At 39.1% G+C, this 27,383-nt stretch overlaps 1 protein-coding gene and 1 long non-coding RNA gene across 2 annotated transcripts in view; one reads left to right on the top strand and one right to left on the bottom strand.

Annotated features, from left to right (window-relative positions):
• Positions 1-27,383, top strand: part of lrmda (leucine rich melanocyte differentiation associated) — a 283,768-nt gene that overhangs the window by 194,539 nt on the left and 61,846 nt on the right. The gene's annotated exons all lie outside the window — the stretch shown is intronic.
• LOC311069736 lies at positions 4,350-5,609 on the bottom strand. Its single transcript, XR_014603555.1, has 3 exons — positions 5,475-5,609; positions 4,851-4,978; positions 4,350-4,694 (listed from the first exon to the last, which is right to left on the bottom strand). It is a non-coding gene; the product is annotated as an uncharacterized lncRNA (long non-coding RNA).

Raw genomic sequence — 27,383 nt, 5'->3', positions numbered from 1 at the left:
CAGTCTATTATTGTGGTATGATCTATTGTGGCATAAATTGCACTTTAAAACAGAACAAACTGGTTTGTGGTGTCTATATGTCAGTAAGACTGTCTCTCTCTGTCTAAGTGGGCAGTTCCTGGCCTGAATAAGTAGGAATGTTGGTCAGAACTTTTTTTCTTCTTCCATTTAGTCAAGGCCTAGCCGAGAGAGAGAGTAATAATGAACTAAGCTGGGATTTCTCTAGCTGACGGATGCCCTCCGTGCTTCCGCTGTTAGCGTGGAAGTGGGCAGCGCAGTTCTGCTATCGCTACTAAGTGAGCTGTTTTTTTTTTAAGTTCCAACACTTATTCAATGATGTTTTTGCAATTACAGAGACACAGACAAGCATGTCCCACAGCGCCAGCACTCATAGTTTAATTACAGTTTAACTTTTCAGTTTTCCTCTGATGATTGTAAGATGTTGCCAGGCTAATTAAACACAGATGGCTTATTCTGAAAGACCTCAGCATGCGTGCATGTTGCCGCTCAGGTCCGTGCCAGTGTTAGCGTTTGGAGATAGAGCAGATCATTAGGCATATATAAAATAATCCTGCGTCTGATTGTATCATATAATGCTAATTGTGTCATTGTGATTTATAAACATATGCAAATAAGCCAGTGCCGCTAATGTTGCAATTGTAACACTCAATTTGTGTTTCATTAGGGTGAGGAGATACTGATGGCGCTTTATCACTCAGTTGATCTGCTCTAAAGGATCCCAGATAAAATGTTATACCTCTGGAGAATGTTTCAGTGAGTATTTAACTTTGATTAAAGGGAAACACTGCTGCAAAAAACACCAAATTCCCAACTATGGAGTATAGAAATGACTATGATTAAAATCATTCATATACAGTGGGTTTTTTAATTAATTGATTTATTTCAACAAAATATTTGTAATATTTTAACAAAACAAAAATCCTAAATAAAAGTTATTTATTTAACACACTTTAGTGTTTAAAAAAAATCCTGAACAAAAGTTATTACAAAATTATCATCATATTTTTATTAACAAACTGCAACAAGAGCTGCTATCAATTAAAGCAAAATACTACAAGTTCTGAAATTTAAATGTCCATTCCATTTTCAAATTGTTATATAGGTAATTTAATTTGTAATGACTTTTTCTTTACTTTTACACTATATGTTATTTATATTTCCTTTTTAAGTAAAAAACAAGTTGTTGTTTTTTTCTACAAACTTTTACCTAAACATCTTCATATTCACACGCAGCAGTGCGTTGCAAGAGCGCCACTAATTGTATGCAGTGCTTGGCGGCAGTGAAAGTGGCCGTGACAGAGATTGAGTGTTTTTCGGTCCCAGGGGGCTCTGAGCTTTTCTCACCCCATGTCAGTGGCTCCCTGTTGGGGCCCTGAATCTCAGACCTGCAGGAGAGCTGGAGCCAAAGAGGCAGCAGGAACTCTTATTACAGGGGCCGGTCGAACCCAAACAAGCCTTCAGACCCAATTCCCACTCTTTTCTGAAGTCACTGCTACTGAAAACAACTAGCAAAGATCACATTACACCTCCCCTTCTCTTATCTAATATGGAGCCATATACTGTATGTATGTGTATATATATATATATATATATATATATATATATATATATATATTATTTCCAAGCATGAACAGGGACTAGGTGCATAAATTCCCATGTTGTGAAGGAACTAGTAATTGAAAACTCTTTGTAGCAGCACTTTGACTGGCCTGACAAAAGGGGCTGAAGTTATGGGAACTCTTCGCTCAGAGCAATACTTGTTGACTTGCAGAATTCAAGGAGGATGCCAAAGGGAAAGTTGCCCTATTCAAGTTTTTGCTTACACAAGGCCTCTTTGTGGTTTTTAAAGCTTGTCAGACACGTCAGGCCCAGTAAGAAACAGTATATTGTTTCCAGCACTTTGGATTCCTTTCCTTCTGACATCTGCCAGTCTGTAAAGATGATAAATTCTTGCCTCATTAGCCAGCGGTGTGGGATTACAGCCTGACAACACATTAATCACTTGCCTCTGTGGCAGGCCCCACTTGCAATAGGCATTGTTAACAAAACTTTTCTAATATGTCACTCTCCTCTCTGACAGGCCGTAATCAATCATCCTGATTGACAGAGCTGATAGATTACACTATTTATGCTCTGTGTAATGAAAGATAGCGTTTCCACCTACTGTCATTCCTGAGATAATGATAGCCCACCTCTGTTAAGCAACATACACACAGTGCACAGAAGAAAGGAGGGAGAAGAAAAGGCAAAGCAGACAAACGCTGGCATGCATTGTGAACTTTAAGCAGACAATGTTCTACTCCTTGGTGGGTGTCTCTTTTTGTCGAGCGGCATTGTTTGGTAATACGGGCTCGCTTTAAGGAAGGCTTCGACAGCGACACCGCCATTGTGCGCTCACCGGAGCTCGTGTTCTGGCAGGGAAAAAGTCGACTTTGTCTACCTGAGGATTCAGTTTCCACTGCCTCATTGTGGAGGCGAAGCTTTTGTAGGGTTTTTGTTTTTCCCGTCGGGAGGGAACGCGAACGACAGCGACGAATCTGTGGGCCGAAACGTAATGATCGCGTGATTTATAGCGCACCTCTTATGTAAATTTTTCAAATATTGGCAAAATTACCAGTAATTTGCGCTTTCTCATTTTCCGTTCGGCATCGTTCGCCTGTGTCTATTAGCGTCTAATAGCAGCTAATACGCGTTCTGGGCTTTGTTTATAATCTGGTTTACTTCATTGCTTGTGCATTTGCACTGAATCTCCACATATTCTTGCTGAAGGGGCTGCTGTGAGGAGTGCCATTTCAAAAAGAGGAAGCGAATGAAAAAGAGGAATAGTCCATCATGCACCTGACAGCTAGCGAATTTGGTGCTTTTCTTGTGAGACAGTGAGCTGTCAGGAAATTAGTTAACTGGAGCATATTGTGGAGAGGCAGGTAATTTAGCCTCATTGATGGCATCACATAATGGCTCACAGGAGTCAGCTCCCTGACCTGCCAGTTCTTTGTGTATAATGCAGAATTTAGTGGCATGCTCAATGCATTCTGTCAGCTGCACGATTGGATTCTCAGCCCACTGTATCTCAGCCTGCAACATATTGGTCAATTATTTCTGAGGCTGTCAATGCTAGGAGGCACTGTTATTTAGTGTGTGTTAACTTTGCATCATTAAGACGCCGCGCGACAGCGAGAGACACTCCCGAGCGTAATTTATTTTGATACGGGCACCGATAACCTTCATATTGTTTGACCTCCTGTTATGTTATGGAGGAAGAGGAAAATTCAACAGCTGTTGACAGTGTTACGTTCAGATTCTTTTTAATCTAGAGCTTAAGTTCAATACTCTTAGAGTCAGTGCCTATTTGTTGTTTTGTTTTGTTTTTGTCGTTAGCCATCAGACAGTTCGCATTTCCCCATCTCCGGTTAGCCTGCTTGTCATCCCGCCATTGTTATATCCATATATAGCAGTGCTTTATGAGATCCGAACAAGAATATAGCAGCTCAGTATGCCATAAAATAATCAATCACCCTCAGCACTGGGTATGCATGCCGCGGCCCTGCCTATATGACGTAATTGCATTAGTCAATTAATATTCTCTATTTACGAGACAAGCCATCGAATAAACCATATTACTGCTTTGACAATGTTGACTTTTATTTTAGATGAGTTTAATGGCCACTAACAAGCCTAGCAGTAAATAAACAGCCCATGTGGGTGGTGAAGAACCAGAGTACAAGAAGCCTCGGGCTGCTGAAACCGAATGAGTGTGTGAACGTTAAACGTGTCCATAAAAGCAGTAATTTAGGCATTTGGATGGAGAAGATTAATGAGAAAGCTGAGTGAATCAAGCAGCATTGAGAGCCATGGCTATAGACCAAGCCTACACTCTAAAAACTGCTGGGTTGAAAACAACCCAAGTTGGGTTATTTTATAACCCAGCTGCTGGGTCAAAAAGGGTCTCACCCAGCGCTGGGTTATTTTAACCCAACATGTTGGGTTATTGATTTAACCCAACATGTTGGGTTATGTTTTCTACCCAAAGTTGGGTAGAAATTACTAAATTGTTGGGTTGAACTGACTAAACAATGGGTTGAAGAATACAACCCAAATTATGGGTCATGGGTATCATTTGGATTAAAAATTACTTTTTTCAATTAACCTTTGCATTATGAAAGCAACTTGTACAGTTATTTTTATAAAATTAAAGATAATATTCAAAACATTATTCTATCAATGCATGTTTGTATTTCTTATTTACCAATTAAAAGATCTTCAATTGACATGAGTTGGTCTTTAAAAATATATTTATTCATTTCATACAATTCATTACAATTTAAAATGAATTCATTAGCAATTGATTAAACATTTAGTTCAAGTTCAAGGATTTAAATGGAATTAAATTGAGCCTGGAGAATTTTGACCTCATTTGCCTCTTGTCCAGGGATTTCAAAGAGCGCTGTTTGGATAAACTCCCAAACTTTGCTGCAAACTTTTGGGTATGCGATGTCAAAAACAAAAAAAGCCTTAAAGCAGACATCTACAGCTCCCAGAAGGGAAGGGTGCTCCAGACCTGTCCCATTGATGACAACAAAGGCCTGGGAGCACTGATGCCCGTCCCCCAACATGAGTACAAAGGGGTACTCTGTGGGTGCCTTTGTCAGGTATTCCGCCAGGTTAGTTCCAACCTGTAAGAAAAACAAAACAAAAGGAAGTTGTTTGAACAGGTCAGGTACTTGTAACAGCAACAGCAATATCACCAGAGTTGTCATGATTTACGTGCTATGCCTTAGCTTCATAATAAGGAAGAAAAATAAATTCAGGTAAAAATCATAGTAACTTACAGGCTTAACATCAATAAAAGCCCTTCTGAACTCAAGGCGGCTGGGGCGGCACAGTTTTCTGCCAACCTTGTATACCCCGGTTGGCAGCAACACCGGGAGCAGCTGCAACGCAACCTCCCCTTGTTTTTCTGTAAAATATATATGATAGATTCATCAGTCAAATACAACAGTAAATGTATCTTATGGTTGGAGGAAGGAAGATTTTTCACAATATAGGAAAAGTGGGTAACACTTATTGTTTTCCCTGGTAACTAACCAGTAGTCCCCTAATAAGGCTGAGTTGGGAGTTCACCAGTAAGTACTGGTTAACTACCCAGCAGTTCCTGATTAGTTCCCTAGCAAGTAACCAGTAGTTCCTGATTAGTTCATCTGGTAACACTTTACAATAAGTGACACAAAGAATGCTTAGTTACTAGGGAACTCCTTAGGGAACTAATCAGGAACTAATGGGTAGTTCCCTAGTAACCAAGGAATTTTTTTGTACCTTATTGTAAAGTGTTACCGAAAAGTGTTCATTCATTAATTGTTTGCAATACAGAAACAATAAACAATGTATAAGCAGAAGAGAAGTCCCAGTGTCCCACAAGCGTAAATCTCAAATCAACATTCTACAAATAACATTACCTGCTGAAAGAAGATCAAAGTTTTTTGTGATCTCCGTTTTTTCCTATTGTGCCAGATTGATGATCCTTGGGGCGAATAGTGTGTTCCAATTTGCTGTCAATTTGTCTGGGGCCTCGGGCTGCAGCACCACAAAATCTTGGGATATCTAAGTCCAGGAAAAGTGCAGGAAAAGTCAATGATTTAGTAAGCAATGGGGCACAAATATTTAACAGGGTCACACATACAAAATACACAACATTCATTTATTCAACCAGTACTTACAATACTATGCAGTATTACACATGAGAGAAAGAGAAAGAAAATTGGCATGGTGTTTAATTCTAACAATGAAATGGATTGTTACATACCTTCAAACGCAGGGATTAAATTAATAAGGTTCCACTCAGACAGTTTGTCCTTCACAAAGTTATCCATCTATTAGAAAGACAAAGAAAAAGGACACTCAATAAATATTTGATTACTTATAGTTGATTGCTTAGAGTTTTGAACTTGTTAAAAGACAAGTTCTGTTTTTTGCAACCTGGACCTTATTTCTAGCATGAAATATGTTAATTTACTCACACAAACAATTGTGAGTAGATCTCCTGAATGAATGCAAGTTACACCAAATTGTTTAGGTGAGTAAATTAACTTATTTCATGCTAGAAATAAGGTCCAGGTTGCAAAAAAATTAACACCTGAACACCTCCTTTAACTCTCTATGGTAGGATGAGGCTGAGAGAGGAGAGGGGGACGTGGGAGAGAGGTAGAGGAGCAGGGGAGGGGTGTGTGGAGGGGAATAGAGCGGGGGGAGAGATGGAGGGGAGCAGGTTTTGCACTGATGTAAAAAGACTGACAGTGACACAATAAGACCTTATGTTAGCAAAATGTTTTAATCTTTTAACTCTAAAAAGAAAAAAAATGAATAAACATGTATGTTCTTTAATGTTTGATTATAATTTTACTGTCTTCACATAGATTGATACGATTTTATCAATAATAATGCCACTGACGATTCTGATTATCGATCCGATTCTTTAACGATTCTCTTATCGATTCTTAATAGCACTGTATGGAAAAATTTAGTCATATGCTTTTAAAAAAAAAACAAGTGGTTTTATTTATTTTAAAGTTTAAGCTTGAGTAAGCAAACTGTACTTTTTTATGTAATTTATGTAATGCATAGAACCTTATTGTAAAGTGTTACTGATTATACACCGATTCAGACGTCTCCTGAGTTCACTGTTGGAAAGATCAGTTGTTTTAAAGTAACAACATGTAACTTTTCAACCTTCATAATATATTTCCAAGACCCTTGTGATGGTACATCGACTTACAATAGGTTGAATGAGACGTCTGCCATAGCCTGACGGGGTCTGTATCGCTTTTACTGGCACTATGTAACTTCGGGGTGCGGGTAGTAACCAGCGCTCAAAAAGAACTACAAAATTCGACTGCTTTACGGCATACGTCACTTTGCCCACCACTTCCTCAAATGTGGCCAACCAGCGCGTTTGTTTTCGTCATGGCTGAAGCAGCAGCGAAACGTAAGAAGTCCAAGGTTTTGTCGGAGTAGAGTCGGAAGAGGAAAAGGGAGAGTGATAATCTGAAAGGCAGGACGAGGATCAATATTGGTCGAGCGTTTGCTCGCTGGCGTTAGCTTATGGAGGAGGAGAGTTACCAGACCGATGCTGACTTGGCCGTCATGCTGTTGAACTAGTAAGTAACTGTAAATTGCTTGCATACTATCTTTAGTTTTTCTAATCTGTTGTCTGCCTGGCTACGTTACGGAAACTATCTGGTCCTCCATTTATTTATCTTCATGAATCAGCTAGTAGATGAGCGAATTATCAATCTGGTAGCTAGTAAACACTAACATGGTAGTTTTAGATGGTTAGGATGCTATCGCTATCATTCTCGTTCAGATTTGAGCATTGCAATCGACATGCAAATCGCAAATGTTTGAGTTAAAATGTTTAGTCTACTAAACATGTATAAATTATGAAAGGGGGAAGATTAATAATATTATCATTGCCCATATGAAAAAAACCTGCATGCTTCATATACAGTAACCGTAAATCGTTTTACGACAGCGGTAATGGACAATTCCGCTTCCAACCTGTAGGGCGACCGCAGAGGAAAATTTCCATGTTGTTGCTTTAACCATTCATGATAATGAATCGGTTCAAAGGAGTCATTAGTTCGCGAATTGGACGTGTCGTGCCCGTTGTGTGATTATCCCAGCATTTAGGACATGGACATCCAAGATTTGTGTCAACACAGAAAACATTTCAACACTGGATAGTTTTTTTCGTTTGATTAAAGTGTTGTTTTATGTCAGCTGAATGTCCGGAATTTTTTTCAGAGAAGATAAGACAACTTATTTAGCACAATTCACACCAGCGGTAATTCAGGAAAAAAAATATATCCGAATGCTCCACATGAAACTTTGGTCTTCCGACCTTTTACCACCGTGTCGATTTATTTTGATTAATATGTGCGAGGGAGAGAGAGCAAGACAGCGCTTAGTTTGGAGACGGTGAAGTCTTGTTTACAGAGTGCGCGCGCGCGCGACCGGCTCTCTCTCTCTGGTGGTTCTTTCAGTTAAGCATACGCCGTCACAAACGCAGCTGTTCATCTACATTACTCACCGATCAAATAAGACTTTGGCGGGCGCTAAAACAAGTTCAATGCAGGAAAATGCATGCGCGAGTTTACATTAGACTCGCACGGAAGCCAGCAGGCCCAGGCGTCTCATGATGAGCTCAGTTGACGCTGTGTGCTTCAAGATTCTGACGCAAGTGCTAAGATTCCGATTGGCCAAGAGAAAAAGTGCTAAGATCTCGATTGGCCCAAAGAAATGTCAATTATAAGAATTATCCAATAATGTTTCGCAATTCTATCCTGCATGGCATGTTACTGTGAGTAACGAGGCTGCCGCTAAGCTTTCATGTTGAACTTCACGAGTGCAAAAACAGGCGATTATCGCCAAATACAGGCTTATGTCAGTAAAATAAAATGCATGGGGTTTATATATACACAGATATATTCGGTCAAAGTAGTTATTTACTCGTGTAATCAAGTTTTTTCCTGTTTTACAGACGGCGTTTGAGACTTAATTAGCTTGTAAACTCGTCACATACATTTCCGAAAATAAGATATAACTAAAAGAAAACTCACCATAACAATCCTAGGTTAGTTGTATGACAAATGAGCGTCCGTCTCAAAGCTGCGCCGGACGGCGGACAGACCCTTAAAAAAACCAGACTGTCCTTATAGCCGGACGTATGGCCATAGCCTATTAGCAGCTAATAGTTAGCTATAGCTTGTTTCAAAACTACTTTTTTCGCATAGAAATTTGAAATAGTTAGGGAACATTTCATACATATCGAAGTGCCATTTACTTAAGCAATGCAAATTCAATCGTAAATATTTGGCGACCTCAATATCAGCGGTTCAAAATGTTATCTGATTTCTAATTTGCGATCGGTAGGCTATTATGTAGTTTAAACGACCCAGGCTCAAAATAGCGTTCCCATCAGTAATCAAGCTAACTACCTATAACTAAGACAATTAAACAAAACTTTATGTGGTATATCTCACCGTTTGATGTTATATAAATCAACTTACTTGGAGCAGGGCAAAGTTGTGTGTCTTGTCCGTCGTCCTCAGCTCTTGAAAGGGCGGGCACGCAGAAGCATCTCCAACCGTTACTTCTACAACCCAATGCGTTGGGTTGACATTTATAAACCAACGTTGGGTCAAACTGACCCAACCCTAGATCCAACTGCCTCAACCCAACATTTGGGTTAGGGAAACAACCCAGCGCTTTTTAGAGTGTACAGTTCTTTTTGTCCTCAGCAGGCAGATGGGTATATAATTCATGTCATGAGGGGTCAGGCAGGGTAAACCTGTGCTAATAGGTAGATGTGCACACATGAGCAGAGTGGTGGAGTTAGGTTGCAGATCTGCTCTGTTTGAGAACAAACAGCCGAGGCCTGCGTGAGATTAAGGGCGTTTTCACACCTGAAAGTCCGCACCAAGGTCCGAACCAAAGTTCATGTTTTGATACATTGTATACATTCGGTTAGTTTTGGTTTGGTTTCACATTGCAATTATGCGAGCGCACTAAAGAACTTTACATGACGTACTTGCGTCCTGTAGTCATCATCTATGTGGGCTGCATCTTGACATTGATTGCTTTGTAAACGGACGTGCGTCTGACGTCAGCGTGTTGTTAATTCGGCGGGTAACTTTGACAACAATGAATGAACAGACGCATATCGTTGCCACTGTACTGTTATTATTACGGCAAATTAATATTCAAATTCGCCAAATGAACGTCCTCGTTGTGCAAACATTTTATCGTCGCCGGCAGGACGCAGGACAAATGTGTGTGTGTGTGTGTGTGTGTGTGTGTGTGTGTGTGTGTGTGTGTGTGTGTGTGTGTGTGTGTGTGTGTGTGTGTGCGCGTGTGAATCAGCTGGAAGAAACGCTGTGGGCAGGACTGACAGATCTGCACATAAATATTCTTCTTCCGTTGTTTAGGCTACACGGGAACCACCGGAAATTCCTGTAAATGGTCTGAAAGTCCGAACCTTACAGAAAATGCTTTCACACTAGAAACTAACCAAACCTTTGTTCAGTTTGATCCGGACCGAGACTACCTCTTTTCATCTGACTAAATTTCGTCTGTTTGGTCCGGACCGTGGTCCGGGGGAGGTTTCACACCTGTAATTTTGATTTTGAAAATCCGGACCAAACAAGGTAGGTGTGAAAGGGCCCTAAAGTGCACTGCACTTTTACTTTGCACTCAGGATAGAGCTGGGCAATATAGACCCCCCAAAAAATCATATCTGCTGTAGTTTTTGGCTGAATGACGATGTGCGATACATCTTGGAATTTTCTACTTTTTTTTTCTACTTTTTTCCGGACACGTTAACATTATCTTACGAGTTATTTTGAAGCCCTTAATATAAAGCATGCCTCATGTTTAGGACAAAATGGATAATGCACTTTCCTCACAGCAGCTCACTATGTATCCTCCTCCAATATCAAACTACTGTATATCTATATAAACGGTATTGCCTTATCCTATATTGTTTATAAAAATATATTGATATATCGTACAAACTCGATATACTGCCCATGGGGGCATATCCAAATCTTTGCCCAGTGAAATGCTCTCTAGAATTAATATGCATTGTTTAACTTTCAGGGATTTTTTTTTTTTTTTTTTAAGACTTAAAGAGTTCTCATAAGACTAGGATGGTGATGTTAAAGTAATGCGACCGTGGTGTAGTCTTTATAGCCTATATTTAGCTTTCTACCTGTGGTGATTGTACCTATGCTTCAAAATTCATAAAAATTGTGTGAAGATTACCATGTTGAACAAAACAAAAATGTAAGAATCATAAACTTTTGTTGGTCACAGAGCTTATTTTCTGCAATAATCTGAAAACCAGTGGAAAATCCTTATAGGGTTTTGTCGAGGGACTTCCTAAAAAATATGTCATCCCTGCATGCACTCTATTAGCCTTACAAAAAACAAACAACAACATATATGGCCAGTTTGAAGAAAAAAAAAATCAGGAAAGAAAATTCTTCCAGTAATTTCATTCATTTTGATAATTTAATTGTTATTAGAACTAAATAGATTTAAAGAGAATTTGGCATTAGCATGTTGCTAAGCTAACGACTCTATACTCTAAAACAGTGGTTCCAAAACTGGGCCCCAAACTGTTGATTTAGTTTAATTTATTGCTTTATTTATTATATTAATAATTAAATTAATGGAATTTTAAGAATTTGACATAGAACACAACACATACATTTAATAAGGTTAGAAAAACATTGCCCTTATAAAGGTAAAAAAAAATGCACCTGAAAATATCGTCCCTTTATGAAAGAGGTGTGACTGCAGTCTAAGTGGAAGAGATGGGGTACGCAGAAGGATGTTAAATGAAGGGTGTACACCACTGTAAAAAGTTTGGGAACCACTGCTTGAAAAGAAACATAGCACACACAAACACACAAAAGTGTGAACACTATCTCAGGTATGTTTGGGACTGTGAGGGTTAATCGTGTTCATTATTCACGGTGCATTCTTAATGCAGCAGCCCTCCACATTGTTGAATGGCCTGTGAGAGGGAGGCCCATTCTCCTCATTCACACTATGAAAGGAGAGAGTCTCTGATCCATCAGAGCACAGGCCTCCTGCAAACCCTGTGTGCCTCTGGGGTCGCCCGCAGGTCAGCAGGGTCAAGTGATACTCACACCACATTCATCCTTTACTTACAAGAGACAGAGAAAGTGATTGAGGGAAAGAGAAAGACCCCTTTTAAAACCTCAAACCCCAAACTATTCAAATTGGCTGCATATCTCACCCTCCATCATTAGTGCCATGTTCATAAATGCTGAGGAGTCAAATGAGTAATTTTGTCTCATTTTCCATTTAAACATCTGATATCTGAATCACCTATGTTGTGTTCTGAAGGATCGTGTGACACTGAAGTAATGTCTGCTAAAACATTATATTAAATACATTTTTTATACAAAATACATTTTATATACAAAAACAACAAACTTTTGACTTTCTTCTGAGAACATATCTATTTTTTCTTACCCCTTTTTATTTTATTTTTTATTTTTTTATCAAACGGCACTAAATCTTGTTAGATGTATGCTTAAATATAAACATAAATTCTATGTTTTATATTTTAATCATCTTAAAATGCGTTCTTAAATTTCTCTAATTTAATAGGTATTTAGACAATTGTGCTGGGGAAAAAAAAGCTATTAATTTTTTCATTTTTATTTTTTATTATTTCATTTCAGTGTTAGCTTTGGGCTGATAAGTAACCACCGAGAACACCCTAGCAACCACATAGCAACATCCAAACAACCACCAGAGCATCTTAGCAACCACACGGAAATCCATAGCAACTTAGCAACCCTAGAACACCCTAGAAGCCACATAGCAACACAAAAACAACTACACAGAACCCCTTACCAACTGTCTAGCAGTGCCCTAGCAACCTCCCAGAACACCATAGCATTGGGCAGCGAGTAAAAAAAAATGTGGTGAATGGGCACTGGCCATTAATGAATGGCAAATAATACATCTTATTTTTAAGCTTGACTGGCATTGTGAACGTTTAAGTCATTTCTTGGATTTCCACATGCTGGTGAAGTAATAAATGAGCATGTTGACGTTTGTAACCAGAGAGGACGCTTTACCCAGTTAAATGTTGGAGTAGGCTTCATCTTGTTTTTTAATTAACAGTATATTGCACAGGTGTTGAGGACAGTTGTGACTTCTGACATTAGTGTCTGGCTATTAATACCCAGCATGTGACCTTCGGGAAGCTGGCATTCACTGTGGAGCTGACAGATTCATGGCTCTGTTGCCCTGAATAAGGTTGTCACATATTTTTAAGTGCTTGAAACAGGTCCAGGATGCCATAAACCTCAGACATTTTAATTCAGGCTGAACTGTAAGTCAGAATTTGCCGTATAAACGTTGGCCCTTGAATAATACAGACAAGGCTAATAGCTAGGATTAAAGCATTACTTGGACTTATTCAAGCATGATAACATCCCCGAGCAGCCATCAAGTTTCACCCTGTGTAAACCATAAATTCCAAATGATGTGAAGTCATGAGGTGAAATCGCAGTAGAAACTCCATTGCGAGCAAAACTCTTAGCTTCCCGTGCGTGTCAGTCGTGTCCCGCAACTCCATCCGTGAGAAGGACATGTCTGGTCATTGTGTTTAATCTGCACGCTCTAGACTGCAGGTTGCATTGAGGGACTGCAAAGGGAGAGTTGGGTTACGGCACCACCAATGCTCTGTTGACAGAGAGAAGGGTGGAGGAGAGCCAGTCTGCCCTCTCTGCAGGTGTTACAAAGGTGCGGATTCCTTTCCAGCTGCTGCCAACCGAGTGCTGAGATACAAACTGACAACAATAAGCTATTATTGAGGCTTCCTTCCTCTCCTAGTGTATAAAAGTCACAGTTGTAACCCTGCGCTCCGACACAGGATAAAATAATATCTCTGAATCACCTGATATTGGCAGTGGGAACAGTAGCCTGCCAGTGGCACAATAGCCACTGCCTTGCCATGTTTGCTCGCCAGCTGGAAGCAACAGTCGACGGGCTTGTTTCAGGTAACGTGATAAGTGGGCTGTTCCTACTTTCATCACACCTCTTCCAAAAGCACAAGGGACCTGGCCCTTTTCTCAGCTGTAAAGCAAGACTCAGCTGTTAAATCAGATCCTGTCATAACTCATCAGACTTCCAGACAGCTCTCCTCCATTCCGCAGACATCGAAACGGTAACATGTCCCTACAAAACGCTTCATGTTTTTCTAATTTAAAAAGTCACTCAAATAAACCTTACTTGATACTCGTCTCGGAGCTGCTTCTAAAAGGTTGCATGTGCTATCAGAGGAGAAAACGAGAAAGAAAATAATGCCACGGACTAGACGTAGACGTTTTCTCTGATCAGAGGGAAAAAAAGAAGCTTCTGACTGCTTTCATCAGTTTGCAGCGCTGTTTTTGGGGCAATCCTGGATGTCATTCATGTCAGGACTGGCTGACACCTGTCTGGTGTGTGGGGCTGGTCTGAGCTCTCTGTGTGTCTGTCAAGCGCTTGAGAGACTGTTTGTTTCCAGGCCGCTTTTGAGCCAGACGCCTTGCTGGCGCTCCAGGCCATGACCAGACTTTGAGCTCATCATGCCAGACATGACAGGCCTCCTTCTCTTTGGTGTTAAGAGTGAGTACGCTCTGTAGCCCAGTGGGGGAACCGTTTCAAAATGGCGGCTGACTTTTTTTTCATCCAGCTTCTCTTGAACTGCACATCACAGGGAAGATCAATATTGTCTTTGCTAATATGATTCTCTTGTAAGTTCAGCAAGAACTTGTAAACATCCACCTTCTCTGTATACTACACTACTTCCAGATTTGTTTACTATGGGAAATTGTTCACTTTATTATCAGAACACAAAGTAAGGACTTGAATTGGTCTAACTGTCCTTTAATCGTTAACATTAACGTGAAATACAGATCGCTGTTATTTTTACTTGTTACTTGATGTATTTCTTAAAATATATATAATAATATATATTTAGCACAGGTCTTGATTTTATCCATCTGGAATTGATTGTATCATGAAAAGTGGCTTTTACCAGAATCAGTCCTGGTGTTAAGGTAATTTGACTTGATTTTAAAGGTAATTTTGATTAATAATTTACGTATTTTACACACACACACACACAAAATGCATTAACAGGTCATTTTGCACAGTTTAGTCAGAAAGCTTCTTGACCTTTCCAGTCTGTCTTTGTTTATTCCATTCATCATTCAGTTTTTATTTACTAACCCGTGCTATCTTTGATTAGTCATATAATCTCTTTAACACTGAGGGATATCTATGTCATGACTTAGGCTGGCAAGCTTGCCATCAGTATCACATTTTGAAGGCATCTGCTTGCCTGTCTTGTGAAATGAGATATAGTGATGGTTTCATATTCTAACTCAAGATTAATGTGGTTTTTTACAGCCTGCTGGGAGCTGCAATTGTACATGTCACTATAAAATAATATCTGGCTTTAAAGACATGACTATTCATTTTAATGGCCTTTTCGACTCACAATTGAACATTACAATGCATACTCGTCTCCGAGCTCACTCATCACTCATTATGATGTCATATCATCATAGTGCGCATATCCATGGAAGTTCATGCCCAGTAGAGCTTGCTGTTAATCAACTTCCTTGTTTAGCTCCTACTAGCTCTAAAGAAATTTGATAAGGCATTGGCACTCCCTGTATGATACTCAGTTCAGAAGTTCATTTTACTTCTTTAATGCCAAATATTTCTAAGTGAAGCTGGTTATTCAATGACTTGATTGACTGATCTCAGTCAACACTTAATAATCAGGTTTAACAAAGATGTTTGCAACAGAGAACACTGCAGAAAGACTTGTTTCACAACCCATCCATTTTCCATTTAGATTTCCATAACTGGTCACTGACTCGACATGTCTTGCCACTTTGAACACTCTTGTTTATCTTCAAATAAACAAATCTTTAACTGAATAATAGGCTTAGACCTGCTTACACGAAATCTCTCGCTCAGATCAAATGCTCTGTGTTATTTTTCTTGCGTTATTGTTGGATGAATGGGGGCCATTGCTGGCTGGTACAAATATTTTCGGTTAGATAATCCAGTAATGTTTCGCTTTGCACTTTGTCCAAACACAGTTCTTTTTTGAGTCCAGCTGCACATGACCAGAACGCTTTGTGGGAGCAGAGTTTGATTAAACAGAGCCGGTAATAGCCATGAGCTCATGACTTGTGGTGTACATCATTTATTTAGACATTCCATCATAGTGGCTGTTTGCTCTTTCACAGTTGTCAGTTGTTTTAACATTAACAGATGACTCAACATTAACTGATTTATTTAGCATAACGGTGCAGTGACTTTATGACATGTCTACATTTTTGTACAATTTCTGATTCTGTTATTTTCTTGCAAAAAAGCTATATGTATTTTTTTTTGTAAATATTTGCATATACACTTAAATGGTTCAAAAGTATGCGATCAGTAAGTTTACTGTTAAATTTATCAAAAGTGACAGTAAAGACATAATATTACAATAAATACAAAATAAATGTTGTCAATTGTACTTTCTATTCATAAAGTAATCATTAAAAAAAAGTGTCATTGTTTCCACAAAAAAAAAAAATTAGTTAGCACAACTGTTTTTAACTGATCATATTAAGAAAGTTTTTTTGAGCCGCAAATCAGCATTTTAGATTTCTGCACATCAGATTTCTGAAGGATCATGTGACACTGAAGACTGGAGTAATGATGCTGAAAATATTTTTACAGTAATAAATGAGACTTTAAAATACATTAAAACATTAATTTTAAATTGTAATACATTTCAAAAAGTTTTTGTTTTTTATACTGTATTCTGATCAAATTGATTTTCAAAAACATAAAAAATTTACTGACCCCAAACTTGTGAACAAAAGTTTATATAAGTGTAGCAAGAGATCAAAATTGTTTACATTTTTAGCTGTCAACAATAAAATATTAAATTAGCTTTTTGCTACAAATAATTGAATAACAGTTCAACAGACTTTATCAAAAAAAGTGTTGTGTGATTTTAATTATTAAATGCATTTGAGACAGCCAAAGCATGTAATGTGTTTAGAACTGAACGCTGTCCATGCTAAGTTCATTTGTTTGTAAAAAAAAGAAAAAAGAAAAATAATATATATATCATTATTTCCTTTATGGCGGATAATAAATCGGAAGTATCGTACATTCATAGAAAACACCTTACTTTTGTGTAAAAAAACAAGGTATAGATAGATAGATAGATAGATAGATAGATAGATAGATAGATAGATAGATAGATAGATAGATAGATAGATCCAACTAAAATGTTGTCCCCTCAGGGCTAGACCACGAGAGCTGTATTTAGAGCATCTCAGCTGTGTGTTTTTGTGTTGTTATGTCACCCCCTCTCAGGCGGTATTTGTTTAACGCTGCCCGCAGGCCCGAGCAGCACGGATTGTGACCTCAGTGAATTTCCGCAGTGCATGTGACATGGAGGCCAGGCCGCTGCAGGTATACATGTGTCCCGCCACGCTGCGTCTCTGATCTATACTCACCCACACAGCTGAAGAGGCCACAGACACTGCTATATCCACTCTCACAGATTACTGTATGCTCCTTGCCCGGGAGAGAAAGATAAGGATGAAATAACCAAGCATATTCTCTAGCATGGTGCTGTGTAAACATCTGTGTTTTACCTGTCATTTCCCCCGAGAGCTGTCTCATTTCCTTTATCTCACAGCGCTCAGCGTTCTGCATGAAATTTGATCCTGCCCTTTCTCCTGCTCTACATGAATGCCATTTTGTCAAACAGGGAAGACATTCTTCATGGGATGAGTCGTTTAACATTTGTTAAATGTGGCATTCACCAGTGTGGTGGACCGCGGTTTAAATCAGTGCTTATTACTGTGATTTGGAGAGGCTTGTCTGCTCGGCTTTGCCGTAGGTGCGAACATGCGCCGTAGCTTTTGTTTTGCTCAGCGGTGTTGTTTACACATTCATTAGCGGGCTTTGGTTTCAGCCAGAACTCAAAGTGACTTATCACGGTGCTTCATCACATATATCCATGACAACATAAGTGCCTTCAGAAAAGTCTGCTGCTCCACCTTCACAGTGGCTGGGTGGTCCACCGGTGGCCTTTCTGAGAGCAGACTCCTGGTTTTGACTATCATTGAGGGCTGTTTATCAGATCACATCAGCGTAGTGCGCACCCCTAACGTGGAGCATTGAAAAAGAACTCTTTTTGGTGTGTTTTTAAGATGCTGAGTTAACCCTCTGTCAGTCAGTCAGTCAGTCAGTCCAACCCTCTGCTACAATCATCATTTTTTAAAAATAAATACAAAACCTATCCTTATTGAAAGAAAAAAAATTGACAAAAAGACTGAACTCAATATTTTTTATTTTTTATTACAAAAAATAAAATTGGGGGGTAGTAGTTATACCCTGCTTAGTAAAGTCAGTAAGTTTTAATCAAATGCGACAATGTTAACTAGCATTCTCAGAGAAAAAAATAAAAAAATAAATCCTCTCTGGTTCAAAATGACTCAAACACAACCTGAGGAAAGAGACACTTCACACAAAAAAATAAAATGATCTCATCATTAACTCACCCTCATGTCTTCCAAACCTGTATAACTTGCTTTCTTCTGTGAAACACACACACAGCATTTTTTGCCCATATTGAAAGACAATGGGGTCCAGTGTTGCTTTGGACACCATTGACTTTCAATCAGTTCTTCAAAACATTTTCTTTTGTGTCCATAACAATCATCAATGCCTTCAGAAAGTGAAGTAAGTCATACAGGTTTGTAACTTTAAATCATTTTTTTGTAAAAAATTACGTGCTACAAAATTAATACACAAATAAAATAATGCTAAATAAAGTCTGTTTGTCTGCCATGGCTGTTTTTGCTGTTGTTCTTCTTTTAAAGAGCCTGCAAAATACGAATCAGCTGCCAATGGAGCTGGGGCTCTGACAGGCTTGTCTCTCTCTCCCTCTCTCTCTCTCTCTCTCTCTCTCTCTCTCTCTCTCTCTCTCTCTCTCTCTCTCTCTCTCTCTCTCTCTCTCTCTTCCTGTCTCTCACCCTCCAATTCTCTCCCCCCTCCGTCTAAGAATGGGCTGTGCCTCCGGGGGCCACATCACTTACCTGCTGACACACAGGACATGATTGATGAGCAGCCTCGGGCGCTGGAGTCGACTTTGTCAGCTGCTCATAATTTATACATCTTATCTCTGTCAAAAGAAAAGACGGAGCATGGCGTATGGAAATGAAAACACGGGCCTTGTTTAGGCTTCCAGTATGCACGGCACACGAAACGAAAGAACTTTGATTGCTATCTGCCGTCTCTCTCATCGGGCCCTAAGTGTCCCGGCCCCATATACTCCCTGTATGTCTCTGCTTTCTGTGCTGGACCAAACCGTGATTCTCAGCTGACAGCGGTTGCCGCCGTTTTCATCCCAAACCAGCTTTAGACATGCTGGAGTGGGCGATACCACAAGATTATGCCCTTTTAGCCTTTTCAAATGAAAAAGGCATGCATTTGAGAACCGTTAAAATGGTTCCTTTCTGTCAAATGTTCATAATATAGAGGCATTTAATCTTTAAACACAAAAATGGAAATCAATGGTTGCAATACTGTATGTGTTCTGGCAGTTTATCATTTTGTCTCAGCCTGTTTTTCCAGTGTTACTGAACACTATGTACAGAGAGACTGTATAGGGCAAAACAGTTTTCAGTGCACCAGTCATCTTCACAGATTTGTTATATAAAAGCATTTATTAATCTGTTGTCAACAAAAGGGAAGCTATACCTGTGATTTTATATAAAAATATTAGCTCTATGATTTAACGTTTGAAAGAAAAGATGGTCATAAATATTGCAATTGTAAATGTAATAATAATAATACTTTTATTTTAGAGAACAACACATTTTATTATTATTCTTAAAAGTTTTTGGTTTACAGTGCAATATTATTATATTTCTTTGTTGATTTAATTTTTATAATTGAAATAACATAAAACTAAAACTAAATATTTTGAACATTCTGAGTTGGCCTTTGATGTTAAATAACAGACGCCTTATTTATCCTCCATTGACTCTAACAATAAATGTATTTCATTTTCTTCTATTCACAAACCAAGTGAGCACACCTAGTCAAAATGAAACCCAAAAAACAGAAGTGCAAATTGCGTCTCCGATGATGTGTCGCGTCATCTTTTCAACACTTGTTTTCTTTAGTTTGTCAGTCTTATTGTCAGATCACTCATCCGTAACTTGTTATTTTAATTCTGATGACAGATGAGTGACGCTCCAGTAGATATCGCAGTCGGGCACCCTTCAAACCCATTGTGTGCTTGTTTGCAAGAGATGCATAAAAATAGTCACAATGTAAATGAAGCCAAACACATTTTTCACATAGGCCTACAGTAGGTATGACACAGCTGACCTGTTCCAATTAAATGAATTCCGCTTAACAGAACAACGTCTCTTAACCGGTCTTTTAATCGTTTGAGGTTGAATGTCATGTCAGCTTTAAACTGACTTGACTTCTCTTGTCTTGTTTATTGGCTAACAGCGTAGCTGAATTGGAAAATTTAAAACACTCAGCTGTAATCATTCTTCACTTCTTGTGCTTATTTATGTTTGCTCAAACCCTTTCTTCTTCAATATTGTGCCCCACCAAAGCTTTTATTTTTTGTTAGCATGACTAGCAAAACAGCTTTGATTTCATAACCCCTTCCTGCTATTGATCTTTTGTCATAGATAAAAGAACTTTCCTGAAATCATGCATTTTTCATGCCGATATCAATGGGTTCAATTGATGTTTTTGTATTTGGCGCTAAGGTTTGCTTAAAGCTATACTTAGCAATGCTGTCTGTTTTGCTCTATTGATTCAGTAGTTTTGTATCTTGGATATTGGAGGCACCAGTCCCTTGACATCACTTTACTTTGCCTTTGATCAACATAATAGCTCTGAGCAACAGTGTAGAATCAAGTAAATTAGACTAATTATGAAGTTTTAGGAAGATAGTGTATTGTGTATTGCATTAAAATTGAAAGAGATTCAAGCAGTCCTCAGAATATTGTTTGAGGCCTGCTCATAACACATGCTTGATGTTCTCATGAACTACACGCTCAACTGAGAAACTCATTTAACCTGCCTCAATATCAAATAGATGATATTATTAGATCATAGAGGTTTTGAGACACATTAATGCCAGTTGTGAAAGATCATTTTCAGTAATGGAGTTATTTTTTGGCATTTTGCAAGAAAAAAAAAACAATCTGAAAGTGTTAATATTGATTGACAGTTACAGTTTCAACTGCCTCCTAATTTGCATGATTAGTTTTTTAGTGTAAATAATGCATAATGTTTCGCATTAATACATCTGTTTATATGGTGTTGAAATATTAGATTGACACAATTAAGTTTTATCTATTTAGTTGTTAATTAACAGACTTTTTTTAGTGATCTTGTATTTTAAGGTAGCCTGATTTTTGGAACGGCACACAACGTTCAAAGACAGCTACTTTTTATTGTAGAGCAGTGAAGCTGTTAATAATTGTACCGTGACGAACACATTGACAATGTTCACACAGAAATACAGTAGGTGACAGACATATCAAAAAGCGTATTGCTGGCACCTTCTGCTCAGTTGATTGAGTTTTTTCTTCTTCTCTTGTTTCACTTGATGATTCTCCTCCCTGCAGAGAAATGTTACATCCAAGATGCTGCTTATGGCCATGTAATTTTTCCTTAATGATTCACTAAATTGTCTTTTGTATGTTATATGAAGAAAACCGGGGCTAGTAGCTAGTTTTTATTTGTGGTTTATTTAGCTGTAGATCGCTAGCAGCAAGATATACATGTATAACAACAAGTTATTGACTGTTATAAGCAGTGGTAGGAAAAGTTGTGTAATGTGTTACAGTACTGTGTTACTTCTTTAAAAAAAAGTACTTACTTTTTGTGGAAATTAATGTTTTACATTACTTTTCTGTTGCTTTTTCTCACCTGGGCTGGGCTTTCTGGTTTGTTTTGTAATAACAAAAAATCTATTTTTTGCAAATGTAAAGGCCCTTTCAAACCAAAAGTGAAATGAATAAGCCTCAGGCTGAAGACAAATGCACATCTGTACAGTAGAAGGCACAGCTCAAACAAACCTTTCAGCTGTGCTGCCATTTTGGATTGCAGACGAATAGGACGCAACATTCTTACTTCAATAAAAAAAAAAAAAAGAAATACAAAAGTGACGTTTAACTAAATTCATTTTTGCTTTTTTGTATGGTTGAATTGGATCATTGAATGTATCGAAGACATTGCAAAGTGAGATTATATACATGGTGTATTTGTATATTTAACATATTTAATTATTGCAGGTTTGCATTTCACTTTTTTTATTCATATTGAGGAATACTAAATCTGTGTGCAAATGAGATGAGTAATTGCATACTCACATTTAGTCTAGAATTACAATAACCATCATGTTTACACAGCGCACACAACGCCTCTGCACTTACTCACAGAATTTACAGAAATTGTCCTAATTCATTAGAGTAGGTGTATGAAGCCAACATATAAAATAACAAGCATTGTTGTAATTGGAGCTATATATATAATGCTGCTGTTGTTAGTTAGTAACTGTCTTAAAGTGTTAACATTTTGGGCCATGTTTATGAGAAAGTCATTGTGCCATATAGGCTTGTCTTCAAGACTACAGGACCAATTTAAGAGTGGCCCCCACAGGAAATAATTCCGAAATTATGTTGTTGCAGAGGCGGCGGCTCCTTTTGTTGTCAGGTGTTAAATAACACTTTGGACCAAGGACAGCCAAATGACAGAGTCCTCTCTGGGAGAATCTAAAAAGAGGAAAAATATAGTGCAGAGAGGCAGGAAGGACTCCTCAAAGAGGTGACCATCAGCACAGCACTGAGATGTTTGGCAGCACACTGATGCCATGGTGTAATTGGAGAGAAAACATATATGGGTGCAAATTACCCCCTGTCAGTGACATTAAAAGGAGAACCGCTGATGTCTGAGCGGGAAAAGAGAACGAGCGGGCGGGCAGGGAGAAAAGTGGAGGCTAAGTAAAAAGCAGATCAAATGGAAACATGGCGGGAACGAGGAGCGAGAGAGCGCATGAAAATATTTCGGATAATTGTTAGCCAGTCGGTCAGACGGTGTGCTGTTTGCAAAACCAGACGAAAAGAGTTAGGAAAACAGATGTTTTGTTGTTTGGAGGTGCTGTGATTGGTTTGTCACATTTTCAATGCATGTACATTTAAAAGGGACAAAAAGGAAACATTAGAGAGGACGGAGGCAGCACCGCCACTCATCTGATGTGTGATGTGTGTACTTATGAGCCGAACATGCATGCTAGTGGCAGGGGCGATCAAAGCATTCCCTATCATTAGAAGCAGATAGCCTGTGCCTTCAGCTTTCAGCTCAGCCCAGTGACCAAGAGCTGTCAGAGAACAAGCTGGAATGTTTGACCATATCAACTTCAATGGATGCTACAGCCATGATCTCGGGCTGGAAGTAGTACCAGACAGAATCTGTGGGCTTTTTCTGCATTTTCTGTGCCCGTTTTAGAGGGAAAATCTGCTAAATGGATTTTAAAATGGTAAACTGAGAATATCATGTTAGTGGCAGGAAGTATTATCAAATTAGCCTAAATGTTTATAACTGGAAATCTGTGGAATTCAGGGCACATATTCTGTGTAGGCATGTTTATAAGTTGTCGAATGAAAAAAAAGAAAAGAAGAAGACTCTTGTAAGGATTAGTTCGTCCAAACATTTTAAAACACATTTCAACTCAAATCAATGATGTCTCTCTGTGATATAATTGCCGTTTTATGATTTCCTTGTCACATGACAACAAAGTGGCTTCCTGCATGTTAGTTATACCACTGAATTCAGCTATTAATATTTTACAACAAAACTGCTTCTTTAAAATAAATAATAGTAAAAGATTATGGCTTTTATAGGAATAATCGTTTTTCTCTGAAAAGGGCTCTTTTTGTAACGCTCGTACAGGATGATAGCGATGTCAGATTCGTAAACAAATTGTTCTTTTGAGTTGGATCTTTTCAGTGAAGTTCAACTCACTGGCTTACTGATTGTAGCAGTTAACAGATCGGTGAATAGCGGCCTACATTTCAGTTTGTTCCTCACACAAAGCGATCATAAGTCTTCAGGAGATTACCATTACCGCACCAATTCTATGTAATACCTTTTATTTGATATGTTTTTAGTCCTTTTTTAGGTTGAAAGGACCGGCCCTGATTAATTATAATTTCATAGAAAGTACTTTATTTCAATTGTATAATGTCTCTAGTGGAAGAATGAAAGCCATACAGGTTTTGAAACCAAATGAGTGTATGTGAATGATGGCAGAATTGTAATTTTTGTGTTATCCGTCCCTTTAAGAGATTTTTTTTTTAAAACTAAACTTCTTTTTCCTGTTTTGTTTTGGGAGGAAAAATCCACACGTCTCATTCTAGGCCCTTCCCATGATCTGAGTCTGGCATGTCCCAGCGAGGGCCCCCTGCTGGGGCATTTACTGCAGGCTCAGTCTTTCTTTGTTTACCCACAAAATCACTCAAAAAGCAAGTCGATGTTTGGCACTGCTCTCGGAGGAAGACTCCAAACTATTCGCTGCAGTGACGTGGGCTTCTCTTTGGCCCCCAGGTTTTTTTTTGGTTTTTTTTTCACTCTCTCTTCTCACACCTCTCAGCAGAACGTCACTGAAGAATGTTTTCCTCTCTCAGCGCATCGGCGCGTCTGAAGGCGAGCCTGACCCCCGCTCTTAGCCGAGCGTGTCAAAATGTTAATGAGGAGCTTGCAAAGCTGTGAGGGGTTCAAATAAAGTCTTCATAAGCTGTCGGTTAACATTTATTTATTTATTTACGTGCAATGTTTTGCCACTTTCCTCAATTATATCCCCGGACAGAGCTTGTCTTGTTTTTTCGGCAGCTGTGCGGGCGGCCATTGTCTGGGCTCAGATTGCTGCTTTAGCTCGCCAGCCACCCTCATTAATCATCCCTTCAGACTATTTATAAAGCGGGAGCCGCCGCGCCATTGGCTTTTGTCATGGTGGCACCCTGTTTGGTGCCGAGAGGAGGCCTAATTATTAACTGTTAAAATGACAGTCAGCGCCGTTCTGTCAGCCACGCAGACTGACAGGTAGACGAAGGGGAAGGCCACAAAACAGCAGCGAGCAACCTGACCCATTTTTTCCCTCCGAACATCCCCGCAAACAGCTTCCTCTTTTTGTCTTTCTCAGCTGTCTGCTATCTAGCGAGCAAACAGATGCCGCCGCACTCTGAGGTAGATGATAGATGGCATTATGTTTCATTTGAGCTTGATGATAGCAAGAATTGTTGGGCTTGTTTATTGTTTGACAGGTGAAAGTAAGAGCGAGTTAGTTTAGAAATGTAAATGGACTGCGTCTCAAAATAGACGCATCGCTGCAATTAGCGCTTGATTCGTCTGACAGTCGCAATTTCGTTCCATTGTATAGACAGTGTCGTATTTGAGCGAGAATGGTGTCATCGTCTCTTGAGCTGCCAATAATGTCACAATAAACTCACAACATCATTTAGACAGCACAATGACTGTCAATCAAACTACAATGACTTATCAAAAACTTGCGACGGTTGCGGCGCAGGTAAATACCGGAATACCAGCTGCGTCCTAACGGTTTTAAGAAACCGAGTGGACCAATGAGTGGAAGATTGCCTGGGAACATGAGCAGGATCTCTCCTCTGCTGGATGACAGTCTTTGTTATTTGTCTTTTGACACCGTGGCAGACAGCTATCAGGAAGAAAGAGAACTCACTGCAAGCTGGTAAAAAAAAAAAAAAAAAAAGAGAGTCAGACTTTTTTCTCTCCTCCCCTCTCTCAAGCTTGAGATCCCCAAATAATGAAAGGGATCAAGTTGCTGTCACTGTCACAGAACAAACATAAACTTTTCTGGCACCTAATAAATAGGCAGCGTGGCATTGTTTTCAGAGCCAGACAGGTGTGTCTGGTACACTGCTGATGCCTTCTATTATTCTGCTGGGGAAGCGTGTTTGCTTTCTTGTCATATATTGTCACACATCTCTCTCCTGAGAGGAGGGCGGCTTGAAAGATGGCCAACAGTAATTATACAGATGCCTCCTGAAGCTGCCTTGTGTTTTGTTTTGTCTCTGTTAGCAGCCAAACTGTTAACTCACAGCCGTATTTCACACGCCGTAGAGTGGAATGGACATATGTTGATCTGTTTTTTTGTTTTTGTTTTTTTGCTCTTCCCGCCTTTACTTTTCTTGTAGCTGTTTAATTGGATGTTGATGGCTAACTCATTAGCTTGTTTTTGCCACGGGGAGGAGGCCGAAGGCACGGGTTACTCATCACTTCGGCGCAGTTAAAAGCCCTGATCCCAATGCGGGTGATGACATTATTTGCACCTGAATGGCAGGTACATCAACATCTCCTTGTCAGCATCTGAAAAGGATGACAGTCGAAGCCTTTGTTCTTCCCACAGCCCACTTGGGGCTTTGACAGCCTGTTGATGGATATTATCATTCTTAATGTCAGTAAATAGTGCCATGCCAGATAGGGGATCTGTTTCCCTTCAGTTCTCCAGCGTTCATTTATCTTGCAGCGGTTCTGGCACATTCCGGAATGAGAGCCGGATGTGGGCGAAGTCTTCACATTGAGGGAATATTTATTCTGCGTTTGTGTTTCGTCTCTAGTAAAACATGGTGACAGACTAGCATAACCATTTTTTTTTTATAGGTTTGGGCCATCTGATAGGCGTTGTTGTCGTGGTTGTTATTCAAGTCATGTATGAAGAAAAACACCAAGAGTGACACATATCTTAGAGAGCTAGATTTCTTCACATGATTGTCCCTCACAAAAATGTATATGTATATATGTATATAGTTTTTGAAAGAAGTCTCTTATTCTCATCTAGGCTGCATTTATTTGATCAAACATACAGTAAAAACAGTAATATTGGGATTCCTTGATGAATAGTATGAATATTTGAAAATATTTTTGAAACAATGTAACAGCACTTTCACACTGAGCCTGACATGATGTAGCGAAGCAAATCGCGGACAAATGGTGCTTTCACACCGAACGTGAAACGTTTGATGGCCATCAGCTAATTTACACCTGCACGATAGGTTGCACTGACTGAGAATGCATTTTTCCTCTTGTATGTATTTTGTAGGTTTTTCCATTTGGATTTAAACTCAGCCACTGCAAAACTTAACAGTAAATTAAGATAATTTAAATTTGGTACTACACCAGAAACTCAAAATATGTATAATGCTTACAAGACCTTACAAGAATTATTTTGACCAAATACATAATAAAATCACTGCTGGATTTGCATCAAGCAACACATCATCATGTATCATGTTATTACTGTATTAGGGGGTAACAGTTTAGGACCCAAGGACCAGATGTTTGAAAGAAGACCCGGAGTCAGAATTATAATAAATTGTAGAAAAGTTTTACTGAAAATAGTTTGCAGTTTCATCAGCAGAAGTCAGCTTCAAGACTCACACAGGAGTTTGTAGGCCGCCCCGCTTACAGTTACAAAGATCACAGCAGTTATACCCTTCTCCAAGGTCTAAGCTATGTCCTTGCTTCAGGTTGCAGTTTCTGATTGGCTAAGAAATAGATAAACATAGTAATTTTCCACACATATACAGATAGACTGAAGCATATCTCCATCGATTATGCAGCTGACACTCAGACCCTGAAGTTAGGCACATCATGACCTTCCTGGTCGCATATTTGGGTTG

Source organism: Abramis brama (assembly GCF_963993115.1).
Source record: "Abramis brama genome assembly, chromosome: 19".
NCBI classification, from domain to species: Eukaryota; Metazoa; Chordata; class Actinopteri; order Cypriniformes; family Leuciscidae; genus Abramis; species Abramis brama.
This window is presented reverse-complemented; position numbering and strand designations above follow the sequence as displayed.